This window comes from Nylanderia fulva, unplaced genomic scaffold, assembly GCF_048542155.1.
Source record: "Nylanderia fulva isolate GAGA-0341 unplaced genomic scaffold, ASM4854215v1 Scaffold109, whole genome shotgun sequence".
NCBI classification, from domain to species: Eukaryota; Metazoa; Arthropoda; class Insecta; order Hymenoptera; family Formicidae; genus Nylanderia; species Nylanderia fulva.
The window spans coordinates 292,718-320,174 of NW_028189291.1; the positions used below are offsets into that span (position 1 = coordinate 292,718).

The following is a 27,457-nucleotide window of genomic DNA, read 5'->3' on the forward strand; positions in this document are numbered from 1 at the left end:
TTCGCCAGATCTAACTTCTCCCGATTTTTTCTTGTGGGGAATGCTGAAAAATATTGTCTATAGCGAAAAAGAACCAAGGAGAATATGAAGGAACGTATTCGGACTGCTTGTGCCGCAATATCTCAAGAAATTCTTTTGAGAACAGTCACATCATTCAGAAGGCGTATTGACCTATGCATTCAAGAAAATGGACGTAATTTCAAACATTTAATTCGCTAAATAAAGCACCCCGATAGTGAAAGGCAAGGGGACTCACGTAAATAAAGCACCCCGATAGTGAGAGGCAAGAGGACTCACGTAAATAAAGCACCCCAAAGGGAACAAAAAACTACCACGTCCACGCCGTTGTTCCTGGGTAGTGCTAAGAGTAGTAATTTCTATTAATTTCGGCTAAAAATTTTGTCCGCCATCTTGGAACCGCCATTTTGAATTTTGTAAATCTGACTTCAGATTCGTGATCAGCAACTCCAGAAACCCTCGTAAACTTAATTTGGTGAAAATCGGTTGACTAAAACTTTTGTCCGCCATCTTGAAATTTTTAAAACAGCCACATATCTGATGACCTTCAGATGTTCTGACTATTCAGATGACTCACAACTCGGAAACTACTTAACGAACAGAACGTTACAGAACACTGTAGCTTTCAAGCCTCACAACTCGAAAAATACTTAACAAAAATACATTTATTTATAGTGTTTTGGAAACGTCTCGAGATAAGCTACAAGAATATGCAATAAAAAATAGGCAGTTCCATTTAACATATTGAAGGTGACCTTCATGTGACCTTTAAGCAACTATTCGAGGTCAACTTATTGACACCATCTTATGTCCCCCTCGAAACCATATAACTTTTATCTGAAACATTTTCTTGTAAAATGCAAGGGAACGGAAATATTTGGGGTGATAGATTCAAATGGCTCACCCTGTATATATATACAATATATATATATATGTATATATATATATATATATATATATATAAATTGTAACCCCAAGGGGAACAATAAATGTGATCTATTTATCTATCTATCTATATTGATGTAAATAACGGATGATTCAGATGCTTCATTAAGCTTTTTACAGCGCACACGAAAAAATTAAAAATGATTATACGGATAAAAGATTAAGTAAATAAAGGGGTTAAAACAGTATGAGGTGACATGTTTAAGTCGTAAATGTCTACTTATGGTGTGGCGAAAGAGATGTTACTGTTGAACTCTACGAATATCAGAAACAACGGCTTCCTTTTTATGATTAATACGCCCAAAACAAAATATTAAATATGCTGGCATCAATATTAAATATCATTGCCTTATCTAATAATAATATTAAAAACACCATTGTTACCAAAGGGCACTAATTGATAATGTTACAATTTTTTGTAAAACATTAAAAACGACTTACAGATATAAAAATCTTATTCTTAGTAAGGTCGTACGTTGTAGCATAATTGTGAATTCTACTGATATGTATATACAACAAAACAAATACAGGTGAAGAAGTGTGTCTTTATCTCTTTAACGATAATGGTACGTCAAGAACAGTCCAGAGATTAAAGACTTAAACATAAATATGTCAAAACAGTAGGAACGTTAAATAAAGTCCTAAGGAGTCAAATAAGAATTAAATAAATATAAAACAATCGACATATTAAATATAATAAAAATCTAAGAAAATTAAACACGTGAAAAATACTTAACAGTAAGAATAATAAATATAATAAATAATAAAGATCAAAAGAAATGAGAAAAAATAAAATATAAACAAAGAATTAAAAGTATAATAAAAGTCAGAACTATAAAAAATACATTAATAAAAACGTTAAATATGATATATTATAAACTCATAATAAGTAAAACAAATAAGACCAAAAAGTTATAAAATTAAAATATCATAACAATCAGTTATACATGTAGAAATTTTTTATTTATATTTTCGGAAGTCCATTAAAATTAAGGTCAAATAAGTGTCTGGTAAAAATTTCCGTGTCAGTCTGTAAATTTATGCTATTTTCTGTCTTTTGATGAATAGCATTTCAGAAACTAATCTTATTTCTAGAATAGGTTTGTTATCTAAAATTTGTACTTCGCATTTAAAATAATGGTGAAATTCAAGATGTTCGATAATAACAGAACAATTTGTGGTGTCCTTTTAATACATTTGTGATGTTCTTTATTTCTAGTATGTAATTGCCTACAGATTAAACCCCTACATAAGATGCATCAATTTTTAAAATCTATTTTATATACTATATTATTATGATTTATAAGACTAAATATTTTTCGACCGATACTGGCAACTTGATGTTTATTTAATTAATCACACAATGTTTCGACCATATAATTTTGGTCCTTTTCAAATGTACTAAAATGCAGTTTTATAATAGTAATATGCGCCAAAAAAATACGGAAGACAAAGAAAAGAAAATTATTAAATGTTAAAATATTTAAGATGTTATAATTAAAACAAGAGGGAAAAAGAAAACCATCGTTGATATAACACTTCATCACTTGTGTGTATATTAAACTCCGTGAAGAACGAAACTCACGCACGCACGCACGCAATCTTTATTATTTTATAATAAATGTTAGGTAATTATGCAGATATGTAGAGCCACCTCCGATTTCAATGACCTTGACGTATGTTATCAAGGTCACTGTCCTGAGTAAGTATCAAAAGCTTTTAAGCGTCACTTATTATTTATAAAAATGTTATTAATCAAAAAAGTGTACTAAATAAAACTAATATTTGACATATACATTTAAATGTATTATATATTTGTACGCGTAATGAAGTAAACGCGTGGGTCAAGAAGGAACCAGAAGATGTCAAGCGGGGGAGAGACCTGGCTCCTTCTTGACCCACACATTATTTATTTAGTAATATAATTTTAAATTAAACTTTATTTAATATATATTTTTATTTTACTTTACTATTAATTTATATCTTCATCTATGAGATACATACTAGCCATTGTATTAAAAAAAGCATCTAAGCGTTCATCAAAATGAAATGTCCGAGCGATGCTTAAAACCTTTTAATACTTACTCAAGACAGTGATCTTAACAACATATGTCAAGGTCATCGAAATCGAAAGTGGCTCCCCATATCTGCATAATTACCAAATGTTATTTAAAGAAATTAAGGACATAATTTTAACATAAATACTTGTTAACAAAAGTCAAACAAATTGAAGAAAGCCTTTTTGATTGTTTACCACATGACTTGATTGTTCGTTTTTGTGAATATAATAAACACAAAATTTTTACTTTTAACTATAAATCGAAAAACATTGTGATTAAAAATTTACCACATTAAGACATAAACACGGCACAGCGATCAACCCGTTAATAAACTAATTCCTGACAGAGTTTCTGACTTTTTAAGCCTTGACAACTTTGGTTTAACGGTCAATTTGGTTTAACGGTCAAAACGGTCGTAAAGAATGTGGAAGCTAAGTGCCACAAATTTCTAATAATTCCATTGAAAAAATTAGATCTTCGATTGCAAGCTTGCTTCAAACATTTTTATGCAAACAAAAGCATATTAGATATTTAGATAGATACATTCTCGATGATTTTTCTATGTGCAAAAAATTTATATAAGACAATAATGATATTGGTCTCACTAAAGCGGACAAGAATTACACTACTGTAGTAATAGATAGGAATGATTATATAGAAAATAATTGAATTGTTATTTAGTGATCAGTTATAAAATCCAGTTATAAAAAACTGAAGAAAAATCTCTAATAATCGAGAAATTTTTGCGAGTATTATTTGTAAAGAGAATTGACGTCCCGAGTAGCCTATTATACAGGGTAGCCTCAAACGTTCCAATCAGACTTTGAGATTTTATAGGAAATTTAATTCTAAACAAAAAATTTCCTATAAATATGGGTCGAAAAATGCTTCCTTAAGAAGTTATCGTTCAAAAACCTCTGATAAAAAAAGAACAAAAGGTGAAAAAAATGAAATAAAAAGAAAATGAAACTTAAAAGAAAAAGCAAAAGGTGAAAAGAAAAGAAAATTTAATAAATTTCTTGAAAAAAACAATAATAAAAAATAAAATTTTTTTTCTTTTATGAAAATAAAATAAATTTTTTAAAACTAAATTCCCAGCTAGCCAAGAGTGATAAAATCACGTTTCGTTAAAGCTTTTCGGCAAAGTTTGCTTTAATTTTAACAACAATTTTCTGGCAAACATTTGCCTTGCTTCGTCTTGTCTAAATATTTCGAACAAATTAACGGCAAAACTTTTCGTTATATGATGCTGCAATTAACAGAGAAAAGTTTGTTCGTAAATTTTACTTATAGAAGAGAGCAAATGATGGTATCATGGTGAAATACAAACTTTACGTCAATAATAGCAAATCTTGTGATACACGATATAAAGCAAATTTGTGACAAAAACAGAGCAAATCTTGCCATGCACGGTATAACAAACAATTTACGAAAAAAATAGAGCAAAGTTAACTCTGATACGATAAGACGCAATATTCATGCAAATAACAGAGCAAACCTTGCTGTGCATGGCGTGATAGCAAATTTGTGGCAAAAATAGAGCAAAGATTTGTTCTGGCATGATGAGACGCAAAATTTACGCAAATAACAGAGCAAACCTTGCCGTGCATGGCGTAGTCATGTGTCACATACGTTTGCGCGCTTTTAATGCGCGCTACTACGTTTGCGCGAATTTTTGTCCTGTAACCTCCAGTACTGTTCCCGCGTTCTTCTAAATTCAACCACCGTGAGTGCTACCATACGTGCCGCAAGGTTATCACAGAGGTTATAATTCTACAAGCTTCCCACATTTTTGAGACGAGCTTCCAAGTTCTAAGTGCCGCAAGGTATCGCAGAGGATTAGAAGATTTTTCAGGCAAGTATGAAATCAGTTAAATATTCTGTTTCGCGTAAATTTTTCCACCGGTTGTCTGCGAGACAACGAAGGCGAATTACTTTGGAAATTAAAAATACTTTACATTCAAATGTTTCACAAGATCCTGTTACGCACAAACAGTTGGATAATGCTTCCTTTAACGTTGCTGATTCTTTTCGGACAGACAATAAAGTTTCTTTTACGGACAATATAGTATTAGATATATTCGTACTATTGTATATATTGTATATTTCAGGTGTTGCTGTTATTATTAGTTGAGAACTCCCAAGACGAAATTAATGGTGTTCAACTTGGCTCAGCGTCCAATAACATCGTCAAGAAATAAAAATCGTTTCCGTTATTCAATAATTAGATATATCACCGTTAAGGCCTGAAAAACTCAATCAATCAGATGTCGCAGATGAACTGACAGAACATCTTTTTTTTCGCTATTAGACAATAATGCGTTACTTCACGCGTATTTAGGCGGCGGGAAAATTGATACTATTTATTGCAGAATTATAATGGCTTTAATATAATTAACATATATAGTTAATTTAAAATCTTGATACTATAATACAGTCATTTGTCATGTTTAAATTTGTAATCTCTTTTCAAATATAATAATTATAGACAAATATATATCTACAGACAGTATATTTATATTTATATAGATAATATATTTATATTTGTCTATAATTATTATATTTGAAAAGAGATTAAAAATCTAAACATGTTACGAATAATTCTAAGGCTCAAGATTTTAAATTAACTATGTTGATTATATTAAGGTGCGTACAGACTTGCAACAGAACATCGTAACGTAACGCCGTTGCGTGACATCGACGCAATGTATGGACAGTACCTCGCACCAAACATTTAAGCGTTACGGGATATTGTCCATGCATTTCGTCGGTGTTACGCGACGGTGTTACGTTACGATGTTCTGTTGTAAGTCTGTACGCACCTTTAAGGTCATTATATAATTCTGCAATAGATGGTGTCAATCTTCCCGCCGTCTAAATACGCGTGAAGCAAAGCACAATTGTCTAAGGCCGATATTACATTCATACTACAAAATGATGGTGGTCGGACGTAACGATTGAATATTAGATAGAAACTTTAGAAATTCTCTATTCGTTAACCAATTGCTACGTTCGACAAACTCGTCGTACGATATATGTAATATCATTATAATAGCGAAAAAAAGGTAGCTTCGGTCAGTTCCTTTCGTGACGCCGATTGATCGAGTTTTTCAGGATTGAGCAGTGATATATATACTAATTAAATAGCGGTCTATATATACATATAAAACGCTTATGTCTTTATATATATGATTATAAATTATAGATATCCGATTTTTTAAAAATAAAAATTTGAAGATAAATATATGGAAATAAATATAAAACATTTTTGATAATAGAAACTTTAAAAAAATTGCTTAAGTATTATCCCTCTATTTAGAGAGATTAATATATAGTATTAATTAAATTTGATATAATCAAATATATAAGCAAATTTGTAGCAAGAACAGAGCAAAGGTTTTAACAGTGCGGATTGTAATTAATAATAAAATAATGAGCTCATTAGAAGGACTTTAATAGCATTAATTAAATTTTATATAAATAAATAAATATAAAAATAATTAAAATTCTATATATTTTTTATTAATATTAATAATAATAATAAAATATAAAGAAAATTTAATTATTTTTATCTATTTATATAAAATTTAATATACTATTAATTAAAATCTTTTTAATGAGCTCATTAATTCATTAAATTATTATATTAATTACAATCCGCACTGTTACGACAACCTTTGCTTTGTCTTGCTATAATTTGCTATTAAAGTCATGCACAGCAAGGTTTGCTTTGTTATTTGCGTGAATTTTGCGTCTCATTGTGTCAGAGCAAACTTTGCCCTGTTCTTGCCACAAATTTGCTATCACATCGTGCACGGCAAGGTTTGCTTTGTTATTTGCGTGAATTTTGCGTCTTATAGTGCCAGATCAAACCTTGCCCTATTCTTGCCACAAATTTGCTATCATGACGCGCACGGCAAAGCTTGCTCTGTTATTTACGTGAATTTTGCGTCACGCTGTTGTGACAAACCTTGCCAGCAAAAGCTCAGCTTAATGCGGACACACCTTGTTGCAATTTTGCTACAAAGGCCTGCTCGAGTTTGCCGCAATCTTTATGCAAAGTTTGTATCATTTTGCTAGCTGGGTTAGTACGTAATAGTAGAAAATGAATAAACTTTTGTTTAGATACTTTTTGTTAAAAGACGCACATTTTCCATGATCAAAGTGAGAAAGTTGAATGCTAGTAAGATTAAATTAATGGGAAAATATTTGAACGACCAGCTGGCTATTACTGATGATGTTAATTTATTTGTGCCGCAACGTTTCGACCTTGAATTGGGTCCTCTTCAGGCTGATGTTAAATGTCAATGTTAATTGGTACATATTAAGCAACGAGATAGTAGGTATTTGTTCCTAAACGTGATGTTAACCATGTTCACCATGGAACGATACAAAACAAATGAAACCTCGTTTGTCACTTTACATGTGCACATCAACATGATTTAACATTAAGATTGGCGTCCCATGGAGCGAATTATGCGGAAGCGGAACCAGCGGATCGCCAATCACGGAATCGTTCCGATAGAACTTATTGATGAGCTCCATCGGAACGATTCCGTGATTGGCGATCCGCTGGTTCCGCTTCCGCGTAACCCGCTCCATGGGACGCCGACCTAACTGTTAAATTATGTTGAAGTGCACATGTGAAGTGACGAACAAAGTTTTATTCGTTTTGTATCGCTCCATGGTGAACTTGGTTAACATCACTTTTATGAACAAATACCTACTATCTCGTTGTTTAATGTGTACTAATTAACATTAACTGGTTTCCTATTACGTATTATTGTATTGTCACTTGGAAGTCCGTTTTATAATGTCGCGGGTTACATCCATAATGTTTTGCATTCAGTCATTAAAAAACCTGAATCACATATCAAGAATGGCTGGTCGTTTGTTACAATTGTTAAAGATAAAGCTATTAACGATGACGGAGTAATACTCTCACTTGTGGTCACTGCATTATTTACAAATATACTGAAATAATTAGTTTTGAATGCTATCAAAAAACGTTGGAGTGACATTACTCCTATTACTAGATTTAACCATACTCAATTTTTATATGCGAATATTGAGTTGATCATGCTACTGTGACGTTCAACTTCACTGTAAGAATATTTATACAGTTATAAAATTAAGGAAAAAGGGACATGCAAGAGCTTAGACGTGGTACTTGTTGCGTAAAAAATTTTTATATTATAATCAAGTCAGATTTAACATAATCAAATGTTTTGACTCAATTCGAGTCCTTTTCAATAATAACGCTAACGCAATTACATTAACAAAAATTAAATTAAAATTAAAGTATCATCGTAAAAAACATTGAAGACAGAAAACTCTCGGACGCCGTAATAATAAATATCGTTAAGGTATAAATCGTCTTAATATTATAGAGATCCTAACTCTTATTTAGTCATTACAAATCATCGTCTTTCTGGACATGATTTTGATTGGAATAATATTTGCATATTACATGAAGATCATTCTCTTACTAAGAGATTGATCTCAGAGATGTTACAGATAAAGAGGCAAAAAATGCAATTAATTTACAGGATGATACGTTGCTACTCAATAGTGCTTATTTCCTGGTTATCAAGAGAGGTCATTAGTCTTATTTCTATTTTTATGTTATCTTGTTTAAAAAAATTGTTTCCTTTTGTTTTGGGTCATTTGGTTTCTCTGTGTTTGGTCTCACTTTTGTTTAGACGTTCTTAGGTTCATTGGTGTTTCAAATCAGAAAGAATTTGTCGATTGTCTCTTTTAATTTTCACCTCTTTATACGATCTTGTACAAAATTTTATTTCATTTTATTTGAATTAAGTTGATTTGATTTAATGTATTTTATTTTATTTTTATTTTTATATGGAGAGTGAAGAGTTGGGAGACGGGTTTTGTTTTTGAAGCATAACTACCATAAAAATCGGTAGTTTGCAAACCTGTAAAGCAGGATAAGTAGTAGACTTCACAATACAACTATTGGCTGTAACAGTTCGTTGAAATTCACAGCGGTTGTACAAATTTATATGGTTCGTAAAAAAGGAATGATTTTCGAAGTTTCAAAAATAGTGGAGAGTTGTAAGACATGATAAAATATGGAAGAAAATGGCATATTTTTATGATAAAATTTTATTGAAGTTGTGAAAAATAAAAATAAAGACAGTTGTGTCGAAAAAAATATTGAACAACAAACAAAGTCGGCTTAGTTCGCTGAATCCCTGTGTTTACTGCGAATTAGTTCGATTCGCAGTGAACACAGATATAATAGCCGATTGTTATGCAGGCACACTTCAAGTGCACAGCCCGATGACAGTTGTTTTGGTTCAATTTCTTTGGCATTGCACCTTTACAGATAATGCAGAAGTCTTCCTCTTCAGATAAAGTTGATATCGCCTTTGCTGGCATGGAAAGTGCACGACTGCGCTTTTTCGGTGGTGCCACATCCGTTTGCTTCTTCTGTTTCTCGTCTTTTTTGCCTGCTTTGCCCGCTTGTCCTCAGCTTTCTTGTGTAAGCTGGCCATATTTTCAGGCGAAGTCAAAATGGTAGTTTCCATTGACTTGCGGCCTCGCTTGGATTTTTTGGCCGGTGTATCGTGTTTGAGAGGTCCAACATCTTGCAATGCACTGCGAAGAACTGCAGCCGATGTGCTCGGCGCCGATGATGTGCTGGCCATTTCAGAAGCTGGCCATTTGTGAGACACTAAGTGTCTTACAACTCCCCACTGTTTGTGTCTCACAGCTCCTCACTTTGGATATTTTCAGACTGGCCGCATCGCCATCGACACACCGAATGTTCATCTACAATTCCTTTTGTGTATGACAAGGCAATCGTCCACTGATATTTTTGCACTTACTTACCTTTGCAATTAGCTTTAAATCGTGCGTAAAAATATCACACACACAAATAGTCGAAAAAACTTTTCGAACTATTGTTACTCGCATATTAACAAGAGACGCTTAGCATGCGTGTTGACGCGACGAATGCAAACGGAAAAGTAAAGTTATGTCAAGAGAAACATTTAATGCTTTTTGGAACATTTCTAACTCTCTTAATATGGCGGAGATTGACGTGTTTCAGAACTCTCCATGTCTCCGAACTCCCCACTCTCCATGTTGACAATTATTTTTATCATATTTCTTAACTACAATTTTAGTTTATCAGTATAATTTATCCGTTCCTCTCTCTCGAATTTCAATGTGTACCGGATGCTTGGATGGTTTTGTATCAAATATTGCGATGGATAAAGAACGATGCATACCAAAATTGGTTTGCTTTTTTGGTAATACTACGACTGAGTTATACATATTGGCGTTTTCTATCCATTATGAGTTCAGGGCAGCCTGTGAGATTAATTTTGTACGATATTTACGATATTTATTATTGCGGCGTCTGAGAGTTTTCTGTCTTTAATGTTTTTTACGATGTTACTTTAATTTTAATTTAATTTTGTTAATGTAATTGCGTCAGCGTTATCATTGAAAAAAACTTGAATTGAGTCGAAACGTTTAATTATGTTAAATCTGATTTGATCATAATATAAACATTTTTTACGCAAAAAGTACCGTGTCTAAGCTTTTGCATGCCCATTTTTCCTTAATTTTATATTAATTTATATCGTTAGAGTTCCGTCTTATTTATTTTATTTTAAACGATATAAAACTATAAATAAAAAACCACTCCTCAACGTTTAAAGTCGACCAGACTGGCGATAATTTATTATAAATAATTATTTGAAATACAACGTTTCGGCTGTCATTGCAGCCCTTTTCAAGTACATCTATAAAAAGTTCAATCAAAATAATTATAATTTAATACACTTATTCGCAACAATAATTATACATTTAAAAACAAAAATGTGTTACATACCAAAGGACCCCGCACATTTCTTATGGAAATTGGCTTTTAGTCGAATTGCTTGAAATTGAAATATGTTGTAGTTCTGAGGTCCCTGATGAAAAGTCTCCATAGGCACAACCGAATCCTATGGCTAGTTTCAGAGATGTGGGCGGTCAAAGTATCCTCCGCCGATGTGCACTATATACGCGTCATTGTCAATTCTTTAGGGCTTTATTTCTATTATATATGAGTTAAATAGTTACAATAACAATAATTGTAATAAATATTATAATTATAATAAATATAATTATAATTATAATTAAATTATAACTATAATTAAAAGACATCGTACGTTTCTTATGGAAAAATTGTGTATGTATGCGCGTGCGCGTGCGCATGCGTGCGTGTGTACATTTGAATGCAGAGTATATTACTGTTTAAGTGTGTGCGTGTAAGAATATTTTCCATAAAATAATTAAATTATATTATCTTGCACTTTATCATACTTTACCCAAGATTTGCGTTATCCAGGATCAACGACGTAGACGTTTTGGGTATATGATCCCTTTGGGGTGGCTTGAGAGGGAATAACTGTGACTTGGAGGAAGTGTAAGAGAGTGCATACTTATTATATTACTTGAAATAGCCTACAAACGTACGCATTTCATATGTTTTACATTTATCTTATTTAATTACAAAGTGGTGGATTAAGCAGGTTCTAGCTCGTAAACTGATCATTTTTAGAAGTTGCACCCATAAGAACATTTATTCAGGATACTATCACCTACAACATATTTCAATTTCAAGCAACTGAGCAACATTTCGACTGAGAGCCAATTTTTCCATAAGAAACGTACGATGTCCTTTAATTATAGTTATAATTTTAATTATAATTATAATTATATTTATTATAATTATTATAATATTTATTACAATTATTGTTATTGTAACTATTTAACTCATATATAATAGAAATAAAGCCCTAAAGAATCGACAATGACGCGTATGTAGTGCACGGCGGAGGATACTTTGACCGCCCACATCTCTGAAAGTAGCCATAGGATTCGGTTGTGCCTATGGAGACTTTTCATCAGGGACCTCAGAACTACAACATATTTCAATTTCAAGCAATTCGACTAAAAGCCAATTTCCGTAAATCAACTTCTATGCAAACGACCGACAATGTCAACGCTTGTTTTGATGAACAATGCAAGACTGACAGAAGTAAGCACATAATAAATAGATGTTAACTGTTCGCAAGAATCTTAGTCACTAAGCGTTAAGAAAATAGAGACGAAACTAAATGTGTCTATCGTAATTTAAATCGTCATAATAAAGTCAAATAAATAAAAATAAATAAATAGGTGGTTATAAAAATAAAAATAAAAGTAAAAATAAAAACGACTTAAATAACGTCAAGAACACGATCATAAATCCCACTAAAATTCTCCGTATCTTTCTGTAAATTAATACTTTTTCCTTGTTTTTTTATGTAAAACATTTCTGCAATTTCTCTTCTTCTTGTTTGTTTTTCTTCATGCAGAATCACCGGAGAATCCCAACGGAACTCATGATCGTTGCAAGTCCGATGCAAACTAACGACAGAATGCAATGTCTTGTCTTTTTTTATGTTATTTCTATGTTCTTTAATGCGCGTTTCTAAATGTCTCTTTGTCTGTCCAATCGCCGAATCGCAATTCGCACATTCAATTTTATAAACAACATCAGTTCTTTTTAAGTTTTCGATCCCATCTTTACCTTCTTTTATCAATGTGTCCAATTTTTTTGGGACAGTATATAAAGCATCAATTCCACTTTTATTAATGCAACGCGTAATATTCTCGCTCAGATCTTTAATGTAAGGTAACACAATGCAATTTCGCGTATCAAATTTATTTCGATTTTATTGAAAGACGATTCTACGTATAGATCACTTAATAGGACTCCGCTGAAGTCACTGAGCACGAGGATCGCTAATTTATTAAAATCTTGGTTGGATAATAGATTAATAGACGATAACACATACAGACAATTGAGGTGTACGAATGGCAATTTGCCTCGTGCTTATGGTTTACCAAAGATTCATAAGGTAGGTTACCCTCTCCGCGTCATAATTTCAACTGTAGGAAGTCCTATTTACAACATAGCATCCTTTTTGAGTGAGATACTACAAAATGCAGTCAATAAACCTCAATCTCATGTCAAGGATAGTTGGTCCTTTGTGGAGATTATTAAAGACAAAAACATCGACGACAGCCATGTTATGATTTTGTTGAACGTGACTTCACTTTTTACTAACACCCCGTGGGAATTAATTAAAATAGCAATAGAAAACCGATGGGATGACATCTCACAATTTACTTCGTTTAGCCTTGCGCAGTTTTTACACGCCATTGACACGGTTATGCGCTCAACGAGTTTCATTTTTGACGGAAAATTTTACGAACAGGTTTTCGGTTCTCCGATGGGGTCTCCATTGTCTCCGATTCTTTCTGACATTGTTATGGACGATTTGGAATCATATTGTTTGCGTCAATTGGATTTCGAACCCTTTTGTTATTTTAGGTACGTCGATGATATTTTTTCAATTATTCCGAAGGGAAAAATTGAGGATATGCTTAGTGTGTTCAATGGTTTCCACACTCGACTTAAGTTTACGTTCGAACTAGAGAAAAATTGTTCTTTGAGCTTTTTAGATACGAACGTTATACGTATTGGTGGTAGATTGACGACCAATTGGTACCGCAAGCCTACGTATTCAGGCCGCTATATTAATTTTCTGTCAAATCACCCTATGAGATATAAAATCAGCGTGATTACAAGCCTAGTTGATAGGGCTATTTTACTCACTGACCCTATTTTTCATGAAGAAAATATTAATTTAATCAAAAGAATTCTTATTAATAATTGTTACCCGTTAACAATTATAACAAAACATTAATAAAAGACTTCGAGCGATTAAATTTGGCGGTAATCTTAACTCGCCCAATCGAAATAAATTTGATACGCGAAATTGCATTGTGTTACCTTACATTAAAGATCTGAGCGAGAATATTACGCGTTGCATTAATAAAAGTGGAATTGATGCTTTATATACTGTCCCAAAAAAATTGGACACATTGATAAAAAGAGGTAAAGATGGGATCGAAAACTTAAAAAGAACTGATGTTGTTTATAAAATTGAATGTGCGAATTGCGATTCGGCTTATATTGGACAGACAAAGAGACATTTAGAAACGCGCATTAAAGAACATAGAAATAACATAAAAAAAGACAAGACATTGCATTCTGTCGTTAGTTTGCATCGGACTTGCAACGATCATGAGTTCCGTTGGGATTCTCCGGTGATTCTGCATGAAGAAAAACAAACAAGAAGAAGAGAAATAGCAGAAATGTTTTACATAAAAAAACAAGGAAAAAGTATTAATTTACAGAAAGATACGGAGAATTTTAGTGGGATTTATGATCGTGTTCTTGACGTTATTTAAGTCGTTTTTATTTTTACTTTTATTTTTATTTTTATAACCACCTATTTATTTATTTTTATTTATTTGACTTTATTATGACGATTTAAATTACGATAGACACATTTAGTTTCGTCTCTATTTTCTTAACGCTTAGTGACTAAGATTCTTGCGAACAGTTAACATCTATTTATTATGTGCTTACTTCTGTCAGTCTTGCATTGTTCATCAAAACAAGCGTTAACATTGTCGGTCGTTTGCATAGAAGTTGATTTACTGTTTGAAATTTGGTATTTAACACATTTTTGTTTTTAAATGTATAATTATTGTTGCGAATAAGTGTATTAAATTATAATTATTTTGATTGAACTTTTTATAGATGTACTTGAAAAGGGCTGCAATGACAGCCGAAACGTTGTATTTCAAATAATTATTTATAATAAATTATCGCCAGTCTGGTCGACTTTAAACGTTGAGGAGTGGTTTTTTATTAATTATTACTGGCAACATTAAGGATTATTATTTATTAAAACTATAAAGTCACCAGATGATAATTAAAAAATGGTAATAATTCAATTGACCAACTTTGGCAAATAAGTAATTTTATTGAATATTCACAGCGTTTCGGCCGTGGGTTTCGGCCCTTATCAAGTGCTATAATATAATATTAACAATTATTAGAAAAATAAAAATAAAAATAATAAAATATATAGAAACTTTCACGCGTTAATAGGCAAACATACCTATGTTCTTAAACCAAAGTAAATCACAACTTTTTTAAAAAACAAAAATTCGATCTTAGAATATGACATGATATAATAACATGATAGTATGAAAACGAAATAACTATGTTATCGTGTCGATTTCAAACTCCTTATATACTCACTATTTAGATCAAACTAAACGACGCAAGTAAATTTATAAAAAGACACGGATAATCTAAATAATATTTACGAGAAACTAATAAAAATCGTTTAGTTTGATTTAAATAGTTATATATTTAAAAAGTTTGAAATCGACACGATAACATAGTTATTTCGTTTTCATACTATTATGTTATTATATCATGTCATATTCTAAGATCAAATTTTTGTATTTTAAAAAAGTTGTATTTACTTTGTTTTAAGAACATAGGTATGTTTGCCTATTAACGTGTGAAAGTTTCTATATATTTTATTATTTTTATTTTTAGTTTTCTAATAATTGTTAATATTATATTATAGCACTTGATAAGGGCCAAAACCCACGGCCGAAACGTTGTGAATATTCAATAAAATTACTTATTTGCCAGAGTTAGTCGATTAAATTATTACCATTTTTTAATTATCATCTGATAAATATTCAATAAAATTACTCATTTGCCAGAGTTGGTCGATTGAATTATTACCATTTTTTATTTTATTTTAATTTTATGCAGTTAAACAGATTTTATTAAATAATTGCTTCTCAAAACACATTATAAAACGACACGTTCGTAGGAGAATTAATAGCTTAAAAAACGTAATAATATTCAAAAAAACGGATAATGATAATTTTAACAAGAATAATAAGCTTGATATAGCTTCTCTCATTTCACTACCTTGTGTTGAAGAATAATATTAGTCGATCGCTTGATTCTGTTGGCTTTAATGTCGTTTACAAGATACCAAAAAATTAAATGCACTAATTAAGCGTGGCAAAGATAGTCTACCTAATAATAGAACAGATGTCGTTTATAAAATTAATTGCAAAAATTGTACTTGTAACGATGCACCCCCCCCCCCTCCCATCGTTCCCGACCGAACGTCGGAAAGCTGCGCCCGGCGAACACCAGCCAGGTAGTGCAGCAGGCGCATATGCGCCCCCCTAATCTTTTTCATTATAGTCGCTGAAGCGACTTTAATTTGTACACGGCTCGTACTATACGTATACGTACAGCCGAGCGCGCCCGACGACCGACGGAGTCAGCCGAATATCGCCGGCGGCAAATTCCATTATATCTTCAAGCCGCCGAATAATTCAACCGAATCCTAGCAACGGAGATTCTGTCTCCTGATTCCGCCAGATCCAGATCTCCGGAACAGTACTCGGGAAATAAGAGGTCAAAAATACTCGGTCTCCACCGCGAACCTCGCAGCATTTCCAATTGTGTATACGAGTCCGAGATTTCTCCTAAACCAGCCGGCACCGAGATCGAACGTACTCGATCCCTCTCAAAACTTTCTCGAGGCCGACTATCTCTCTCTCGCTCTATTTATCCGAAACCCGCTGCAGCGACTTCTCAAAGGAAACTGAGCCTTTTGTATTGCTGAATTGCAACAGGTCGGCGCATCTTACTACCTGGAGGACGACCCTGACACGTCACCTGAATTAATTAATCAAATCCGGTACCGAAATTTTCTCGCACGCGCTCTTTTTTCGCGCCGCCTATTCTCTCTCGCCGAGAGACTGACTTTTTCGCGTGGGAAATCGCAATCCCTTGCGAACGCGCCTTGCTACGCGTACACGATACGTCCCGGCGACTTCTTATACCCACAGTTTTCCGTTACCCCCGAAAGTGGTCCCGCGACCATCATTTTCGGTACCCCTACTCGCGCTGAAATACCGATCCGCCCCGGCCGTGTTAATGGCCCGCGACACCTGATAAATATAGGTATACTGATTTCGACCGACCAAATAAATCCGCGCGCACCGGAATCGCATCCGATTTAAATATTTCGAATTATATTTTATATTATTTTATATTATTTTATAGAATTATATTTTATAGTATTTTATGTTATTTTGTATACTCGCGTTCCGATTATATTCTTGTGTAATATATTTTATATTACTCGCGTTTTGATTAGATTCTCTTGTATTTTATATTACTTGCGTTCGGATTATATTCTTTGATATTATACATGTATGTTGTTATACTAGCGTTCCAATTATATCCTTTTGTATTACTCGCGTTCTGATTATATTCTCTTGTATTTTATATTACTCGCGTTGGGATTATATTCTTTTGTTTTACACGTGCAGGCAAACTGGCACTTTGTGTGCGTGTTTTCTGTGTGGAAAGCGGCCGATTTCCCACGTTGCCATCTAGCGGTGACACGGTGAGTGAATAAGCCGCGTTCAAAGCCATTGCCTACGGCTGAGTTGCGCTCAAAGTCATTGCCCACGACGGTTTCAACCACGGACAATGACTTTAAACACGGCTATTCCCGCACCGTGCCGCCGCAAAATGGCGGCGTGCAATCGGCCACCTCGCGCACAGAAAACGCGCACAAAGCCACTTTGCCTGCACTTGTAATACAAAATAGTATGTGTATCACGTGCAGATTGACAATTGGTCACGAGTGCGGGAGATGGACGCACGAGCCAAAGGCAAATGCGACCACCCCACACAAGTGAACAATTGTCAACTTTCCGCACTTGATACACAATATACTATTGTATTACACGTGCATACAAAGTGACACTTTCCATGCACGATTTTTGTGCCAAAAATAACAAATTTCCAACATCGACCTACAATATATTACATACATATTGTTGCGCCCCCGTGTTACGCCCCTGGATCTACATCTTTGTATCGAGTAATACTTTTCGCGGGATCAACTCTTTACACCTCCGGGAGATCGTCGTCAAGGGAGTTGTAGTTAAACAACTAAGGGTCTTCTTCTGTTTTCGGGAGACATGACAGATTTGGTCTAGCGGTCGCATCGTGCGGACGTTCTCCGAGACCGGAGCTTCTTTGCATTACGAATGCACTATTTGTTATATTTCATTGGTTTCGTGTATTGGATCCTCATATTAAAGTTCATTTCCTTATTACGCAAGTGTCTTTATTTCGCGCGCAAGTGAGAGTGACTGTGTGTAAGTGACTGAGCGAGAGGCGTCCCGAGGACGCAACATTTTGGGGGCTCGTCCGGGATAAAACCGAAAGAATCGCATCTTCCTGAGTGAACGCCAAAATGACAACTCAACATTGGCCGAAAGCGACGCGTTCCCGAACAACGATGAAGGAGATAGATGAGACGGATGCGTTGCAGACCGCACTGCGAGAACTACGAGAAATGCGGGCCGAACGAGAACATCAGCAAGCTCGCTTTGAGGCTCTTCTCCGAGAGAAGGACGAACAGCTGCACCAGCTCGAATTGAGGATCTCCTCGCAGCAAACTAACCAGCTAAGTCCTTCTAATATAAGAGCTTCCGAAGATACGCGACTAAATTTAGCTTGCGCGAGTACCGCAAATGCCGCGATAGCCGCGAGTGCCGTGATAGACGCGGGCGAGACGACCGGTGACTTCCGTGCGAAAACGGGCTTAAAACTGAAGCCTGATACATTTGATGGAAGGGTTCCGCTGCGGGAGTTCTTCTCCCAATTTCTTTTGATAGCCGTTGCAAATAATTGGGATGAGAAAGCAAAAATAATTACTCTCGCTGCAAATTTAAGGGGAAAAGCTCGGTCCGATTTAGAAAATGTTGAGAATTTTGAAGAATTAACGTTCGCAGAATTAAAATCCCCCGAAAGTCCATATGCGGTCCGCGATAAAATAGCATGCGCGCATTTTGTCTCGGCATTAATAGACGGGTTTGTCAAAAGAACCCTTCAACTGGAAGGAATTACATCTTTAAATTTGGCTATAGAAAGAGCTAAGGCCATAAAAATAATTCAGGGGGATAGTTTTGAAAGAAAAAGAAACAATTTTAGTAATAAAGAAAATTACAGGAAAATAAGTCAAAATTATCAAAAGGGAGAGAGGAGCGACGCGCGAACCGATTCCGAAAAAAAGAAAAGCGAACGGTTTAACTCGAAAGGGAAAGCGCAAGCGAACAACTTTTCGGCCAAAGAAAAAGAATGTTGGTCTTGCGGGAAGATCGGGCATTTGCGTTTTTAATGTCCTGAGGCGAAGGAAAACTAGAGGTAGTTGAATTTTTCGGGGAAAATTCAACTCTTACAGAAAACGCCCCGACGTCCAATTTTGTTGATCTCATTGATTGTAGTGTTAGAAGGATTTTTAAGAAAGATTCTTATTCGTATTTCGGTAGATTGAATAAAAAGGAGTGTCTTTTTAAAATAGATACAGGCTCTGATGTTTCCATATTAAATAGCAGATTAGTGGGAAAAGATCTTGAAAAGATTCGAGTCAATGATATTAATTTGAAATATCCGACGGGAGAGAAATTTTTAATTGAATTTTTAGTGAAAACAAAAATTAAAATCGGAAATTATTCGGTTAAAATTCCGTTATTAGTTGCTGAAATTAATGATCAATGTATTTTGGGAATGGATTTCCTTAAAATGATTAATTTGGAAAACGTTTTCGATAAAGTTTTTAATAAATCCACTTTTGACAATAAAGATTTTTAATGTTCAAGAATAGAGAATTTTCCAAAAGAAATCCCGTCTATTTTAAAAGAACTTTTCGAAAAGAGCTCGATTCATTTGCAGAAAAAACAGAAAAAAACCTTTATAAATTTTCTAAATGAATTTCAAGATCTATTCTCCTGTAATATTGTTGCTGGGAATTGCAATATTATTGAACATGTCATAAATGTAAAAGACTCTCTCCCCATAAAACAGGTACCCCGTAGGATTCCTTTTCAGATGAGGGATGAGGTTGATAAAATAATGGAAGAAATGAAAATAGAAGGAATCATAGAAAAATCTCAAAGTCCTTGGGTTTCGCCGGCTGTTATGGTCAAAAAGAAAGACGGAACACTGAGATTCTGCGTTGATTACCAGAAACTTAACACTATCACGGTAAAAGATTCCTATCCCTTCCCTCGAATTGACGACATTTTGGATCAGTTATCAGGTAACACTTGGTTTTCTACGCTTGATTTAAAAAGTGGATACTGGCAGATAAAGATTCGTCCTTCAGATAAAGAAAAGACAGCTTTTTCTATCGGTAAGGGACTTTGGCAATTTACAATCATGCCCTTCGGTTTGTGTAACGCTCCCGCGACGTTTCAGAGACTTATGGAAAAGGTTTTAAACGGATTGATTTCGAAAAAGTGTCTAGTTTATTTAGACGATATCATTATTTTTGGAAAAGATTCTGTTGAAATGTTTCAAAACCTTAAAGAAGTATTCTTGCGACTACGGAGAGCAAATCTTAAAATTAATCCAAAGAAATGTTTGTTTTTTTAAAGAAACGTAAAATATCTTGGACATGTAATTTCCGAACAGGGCATTACCACCGACCCAGAAAAAATAACTGCTATTAAAGATTGGCCAGTACCACATACTAAAAAACAGTTGCGTAGTTTCTTAGGATTTTGCTCGTATTATAGGAAGTTTGTTAGAGGGTTTTCTTCAATAGCTAAACCTTTTTTTGCCTTAATAGGAAATCAAATTAAATTTTTTTGGAACGACAAATGTGATAGTGCTTTTCAAAACTTGAAATTAATGTTATCTTCCCTCCCAGTGTTATCTTTTCCTAAAGAAGAAAGTCAATTTATTTTGGATACTGACGCTTCAAACTTCAGAATTGGTGCAGTGTTGTCACAGATACAGGATGAGAAGGAAATGGTTATCGCGTATTTTAGTCGAGTTCTTAGCAAAACTGAGCGGAATTATTGTGTAACTCGTCGAGAATTATTAGCAATTATCAGTGCTATTAAATTTTTTCGACATTATCTTTTGGGTCAAAGATTTTTAATTCGAACTGATCATGTTTCCTTTAAATAGCTTATGTCTTTTAAAGATTTGGAAGGGCAACTAGTTCGTTGGTTGGAAAAACTCCAAGAATACGACTTCGAAGTACAACACCGAAAAGGAGAATCTCACAAGAATGCCGATAGATTGTCCAGACGACTATGTGAGACTTATGGGTGTGGATATTGTGCCAAGGTCGAGATAAAGAGTACGTCTGAAAACGAGAAAATGGTTGCACGACTTATATTCCAAACAGAAGATCTGGGAGAATGGCGTAAAGATCAAGAAGAAGATCCTGACATTGCCATTTTTATTCAAGGAAAAATGAAAGAAACACGACCATCTCGTTCTGAATTCGTGACTCGTGACATTTCTGCTCAAATTTATTGGACTTATTGGGATGCATTAATTCTTCAGAAAGGAGTCCTTTACAAGAAAGTGGGAAGCTTCGAATTTGAAGTCTAGTTTTCTTCAATTGATTGTTCCTCGAAAGCGAGTTAAACTTCCTTGAGGAAGTACATGATTCTCCGTTCGGAGGTCATTCTGGTGTAAACAAAATCTTAGAAAAAGTACGAAAACGCTTTTATTGGGCGACTTACAAGCAAGACATTGAAAATTGGTGCAGATCTTGCAAGGTCTGTATTTCTAAGAAAGGCCCCACAAGAAAAGGAAAATCTCCTATGCAGATCTATAATGTCGGAATTCCTTTTGAAAGAATTTAAATGGATATCCTAGGTCCACTTCCAATAACTTTTTCTGGAAACAGATATTTAATTGTCATCGTAGATTGCTTCACCAAATGGGAAGAAGCTTTTCTCTTGAAGAATATTAGAGCAAAGACAGTGGCAGAAATCTTCATTTATGAGTTTATTTCAAGACATGGAGTACCTTTAGAAGTACATACCGATCAAGGGAAGAATTTTGAATCGAAACTGTTCGCTGAAATAATGAAGCTTCTCGGAATTAGGAAAACGCGGACTACTGCGTTGCATCCTCAGTCTGATGGTCAGGTCGAACGACAACATCAGACAATAATCAATTATCTAGCGAAGTATATTTCACAAAATCAAAAAGATTGGGATCGGTGGATTCCCATGTTTCTTCTAGCTTACAGATCTTCAAAGCACGAAACCACTGGAATGACTCCTGCGAAATTATATTTCGCTCGAGATCCAAGACTTCCAGTGGATCTATTGCAAGGAAATGTTCCTAGATTAGAAGAAAAAGAGCCGTCTTCGATAGAAAATTTCGCTAATGCTCTCAAAAGAAAGTTAAATGAAATCCATTCCGAAATTAGAGACAAGATGAATATTAGATCTTCTAGGGTAAAGAGTTGATACGATAAGGGAGTTAGACAGATTCTTTTTCAAGAGGGAGAGAGAGTCTGGTTTTATAACCCTCGAAGAATTAAAGGTAGAGTTCCCAAGTTACAGAGTAATTGGGAAGGACCTTTCTCTATTGTAAAGAAATTCAACGATGTGGTGTACTGCATTCAGAAGACACCCAGACATCGGAAGAAAGTAGTGCATGCAGATAGATTAGCTCCATTTTTAGATAGAAATATTGATTGTTAATTAGAAATAGTACAAAACTCAAATAAAGATTGCTAGAAATTGGAGAGTTGTGTTTGTGTGTATATTTGTAAGTGCATTTTTTTAATTGTTGAATTTATTCTGCGTAAGGAATGTTTTCTTTTCTAGTTGGAAATTTTTAAGAAGAGGCTTGCCTGAGTTTTCGTTACGAGAGAATTCTCTGAGGAAGTTCCTGCGACCATTACTCATCGAGGGCAACTGGCTCCTTTCAATTGAGAAGACCGTCTCATCTTCAGAAGATTGGTCATTTGGTTTGTCACGTTGAAGACTGTCCCTCTCGTGGTTTTCCCACGAGACTGAGGGCAAATGCCAAGACAGAGACTTAGGGTGTTCACGAGGAACGTTGGGTCCACGGAAGATATTCCCCCCCTTTGTCTGAAGATTCATGGACCATTTCGTTGTCCTTCCGGAAGACGGCGAGTATAGTGAAACCGCGAAGACAGCAGGGATATCTTCTATCAACTCGACTGTTATAGAAAAAAATCTGGCCAATTTTATTCAAAAAAAAAAAACAGTTCGAGTACAGAGAAGAGAAGGGCGAAGCTCGGTAACCTGTAGCAGCAGCTAAAGGAGAGAAGGATTCGTCCGGACAATGTAGACGCAAAAAGAGAGGGACCAGGCGTTTCGTTTGGTAACCTGTAGCAGCAGCTAAGGGAGAGCGGAGTATCGTTGGTGCCCTGATAGCAGCGTCAGAGTCCTAGATCTTCAATCTCCGTGAGAATTGTCGGGACGACAATTTTGAAGAAGTGGGGCAGTGTTGCGCCCCTGGATCTACATCTTTGTATCGAGTGATACTTTTCGCGGGATCAACTCTTTACGCCTCCGGGAGATTGTCGTCAAGGGAGTTGTTGTTAAACAACTAAGGGTCTTCTTCTGTTTTCGGGAGACATGACAGATTTGGTCTAGCGGTCGCATCGTGCGGACGTTTTCCGAGACCGGAGCTTCTTTGCATTACGAATGCACTATTTGTTATATTTCATTGGTTTCGTGTATTGGATCCTCATATTAAAGTTCATTTCCCTATTACGCAAGTGTCTTTATTTCGCGCGCGAGTGAGAGTGACTGTGTGTGAGTGACTGAGCGAGAGGCATCCCGAGGACGCAACAATATGTTTAAAGATGTATACAATACCCAGATAGCACGAATGTCAGAAAGACCTCAATTAGAAATCTTATCAAAGATTACTTTCCGAGCTCTCAATATGATTTCTAATAGATTTAAATTTGTAGAAGTCTATTATAAGATTTCTTTAAGATATCTTGTTTGAAAAATTAATTTTACGAGATCAGTAAGAAATCTTTTTGCAGCTAATTTTATGGATTTTTTATTGAAGACAACAGAACGTTATCCTGTATATGATGTATTTTAGATTTGTTCGCGCCCTTGCGCATTATATTAATATGTATAGTGTGTTCCAGTGTCAGTGTATATAGTGTATACTCAGTGCTTTCACATGTTCTTTATATGCAGCTACAATTAACGTATCGTGTGTTGTCGATTGATTTATGATTCAGGTAAGTTTATGATGTAAATATTAATTAAACAATAAATGCTACAAAAAATACAAGATGTAAAATATTAAAGTAATGAATATAAAACCAATTTTTTGATAATATAACCGACTCCAAAATTAACATAACCAAAACTGTTTAACATATGATCAAATTGCATTTATTATAAATTAATTTTATAATATCAACAAAAAATATGAGATACAAAATATTCATAATAATATACAGGGTGATTCAAAACAACCGTTTGTCCTTAAAATGTCGTATTCCTGACTCAATTCTAAGACGATTTTTCCTTTGCCAAAATTTTATCCGAAGCTTAGTTTTTGAAATATAAAAAGAAATAGTTAGCGAATTACAGCACGAGTACGGGCGGTAATCAGGAGCGGCGCAACACATTATCCGACGCGGGCGATTACGTGGGCGCTCGAAGCGATCAGCTGTTTGTTACACGCGGCGTTTTGTGTGTGTGTGTGTGTGTATACGCGTACACACACACACACACACACTCTCTCTCTCTCTCTCTCTCTCTCTCACTGATTCTTACCTTGTAGAGATGTTTGATGTCCTTTGACGAATAATTGTTGCCTGACTAGATACAATCCGATATTGACACACTGTGACACACTGCATAATGAAATCATTTTTTTGTAATAAATTCTATTGACACTTTGACTCACGCACTTGATTAAAAATTATTGTAATAAATAACTGATTACAAATTACAACACATAATCACAATCTGAGAGAATTTTCTCTTAGAATTTGCCCTGAAAATTGTGGTAATCGTAGGATAATATTGTATGGAAAAAATTTTATTAGAATTCCTCTAATTAATATTTATCACATTCAAAATAATAATATCTATCACAAAGTGATAAATATAAGGCCAACTTATCGAGCTGAATATTCGAGATGTTCAGTCAACTACCATTTATTACATGTATAAATTATAAAACTATGCGAATGAAAGAACATAAAAATAATATTAGATTGGACTCAACGAAACATTCAGTAATTTCTGAACACATAATAAATGAACATCATACTTTTAATTGGGACAATGTTAAGATCATGGACAACGAAAATAATTATTATAAAAGACTCATTTCTGAGATGCTACATATCAAGGAACAAAAAAATGGACTAAATTTAAACAAAGATACTGAGTTACTTAGCGAGTCGTATTTTGATATTTTGGATATATTAGCGAACAAGAAATAATAATAGGACAAATAGGACATTAACGAGTAAAACATAGATATTAGATCATATATAAACACGCACGCTCTCCAATCAAGTAGAGTTTAAAATGAGCTGTCTTTCTGTATTGTTGGTTTGTTATGTGTCATCCTTAATAACTGTTAATAAGTAGCAAAATTGTCAAGAAGAACGATGATAGGTAAGCATACTACCAATTGTAGGGGATACATATTATAATTTGGACATACGTTGATCGGTAATTGTTTATTAATCGCAGCGCCTACGGAACGGGTTAATTTCTCGCATATTAACGATGAAACTATCCGAGATCTGAACAAAATCAGGGATCATATCGAGGCGAACATTGTTGGACAGGACGGATTGAAACACGCGTTAATTGCTCAAAAACTCTTGATTCTGAATAACTATAATTAAATTTCGATATTATGTAAATTGTAAGAATTTATATTTCAATAATTATACTGAAGAAGACCGCGTGCGGTCGAAACGTTTATAGAATGATTGTAATTTGCGTTAGTTTTAATATAATGACTGTAGTTTTATAATTTATACATGTAATAAATGGTAGTTGACTGAACATCTCGAATATTCAGCTCGATAAGTTGGCCTTATATTTATCACTTTGTTTTCAATATACGAGCGACAATTGTATTAATTTATTTTTAATATACGCTGGCCTTACAATGCGTCAATTTAACACAAAACGGACTGATTACTATTTTAATTTTAATTTTATTCATAGAGTTTTTGGAAGAATAACCGCAGATTATTTTAAACAATGGATTAATGCGAATTACTTGTTAATAAGAGCGAGAGCAAAATTGGAATTTTTAAGAAATTGTAAAAATGGCGATATTTTTCCTACACATTTAGAAGGTTTTTGCCGCATTAAATTTAACGTTTTTCATCACAGATCGATCAGAAGACTAGATAGTATGTTGTACAAATTCAAAACAAATGCGATGAGCATTGAAATCTTTGATTTGCATAGACAGGTAGAGTCATTACAAAATAGGATTTTTCATCTTACCAGCTGGTTATTTAATCGTTTACCTGTACTCGCGTGGAATAGAATTTTCGAACATCATAACATTGCTTTTAAAAATTGCCACAACAGATTGGTTACTGCACACGAAAAGAAATTCAATTGGCTTAAGAGAAAACAACACTATAAGTATATCAACAGCATCAAACCTATAGATATACATTGTTCTTTACATTTTGAAACTTCACAACCGACGAAAATATCACAAAATTCTCTCAGGGCAATCACTAATGATGCCAAGGAGATCAATATACACATAGAAGCCAATAAATTTCTCAATGATACAATTAACCCTTTGGAAAATACTAATAAAAAATGGTTTGTTAATCTTTCCAACACAGACATTCCGCCTAACGTTTCTAATCTGTTGCAAATGGGTGATAAATTCTGTCTTCCGAATATTAGTAAAAAAACAGCGATACATGAATTCATCAAGGACATAGAGAGTAATAGCAAACGAAATAATATTAATAATCTCACAACGATCAGAAATATCGCGGTTCCAAAATTTGCACAACTTCTGAACACGAAGGATAAAAATGACGTAAGTTAACAAAAATTACTTGGTGCACACAGAGATTTAATAAAATTTTGTAAAGACAATCCGAATGTTCTATTCACACGCGCGGACAAGGGTAATGCTACGGTGGCAATGAAAAGATCTCATTATATTAACAAAATGGAAAACGTTTTAAAAAATGTCAACACTTACACTATTGTTAAAAAAAATCCGTGCAAAAAAATAGAGAACGATTTGAATGATTTGTTGAAGAGATGGCTTAAGGAAGATTATATTTCAAAAAACGAATATTATAAATTACGTTGTAGTGATTCTCTCCTTCCAAAAGCGTATGGATTACCTAAAATCCATAAGGAAAACTATCCAGTTAGAATCATAGTTTCATCGGTTGATACAGCTCTATACTCGCTGGCTTCGTTTTTACAAAACACCTTACGAACTAGCCTACCCAAAGCGAAAAGTCATATTAATAATAGTTTTGATTTGTACAGCATATTGTCTGGTAAAAAGATTGATGAGAATGATAGGATGTTTTCCTTGGATGTGGTGTCTTTGTTTACGAACGTTCCTCTGGATCTTGCGATTGACGGTATTAACGATAGATGGGATTACATTG

The 27,457-nt window shown here is 34.2% G+C and overlaps 1 protein-coding gene and 1 long non-coding RNA gene across 6 annotated transcripts in view; one reads left to right on the forward strand and one right to left on the reverse strand.

The window, feature by feature from the left end:
• LOC114931010 (very long chain fatty acid elongase 7-like) overlaps window positions 1-27,457 on the reverse strand; it is a 72,760-nt gene that overhangs the window by 32,514 nt on the left and 12,789 nt on the right. The window lies entirely within an intron of this gene.
• LOC146724994 (uncharacterized) lies at window positions 4,120-5,360 on the forward strand. Its single transcript, XR_014925395.1, has 2 exons — window positions 4,120-4,878; window positions 5,135-5,360. It is a non-coding gene; the product is annotated as an uncharacterized LOC146724994 (long non-coding RNA).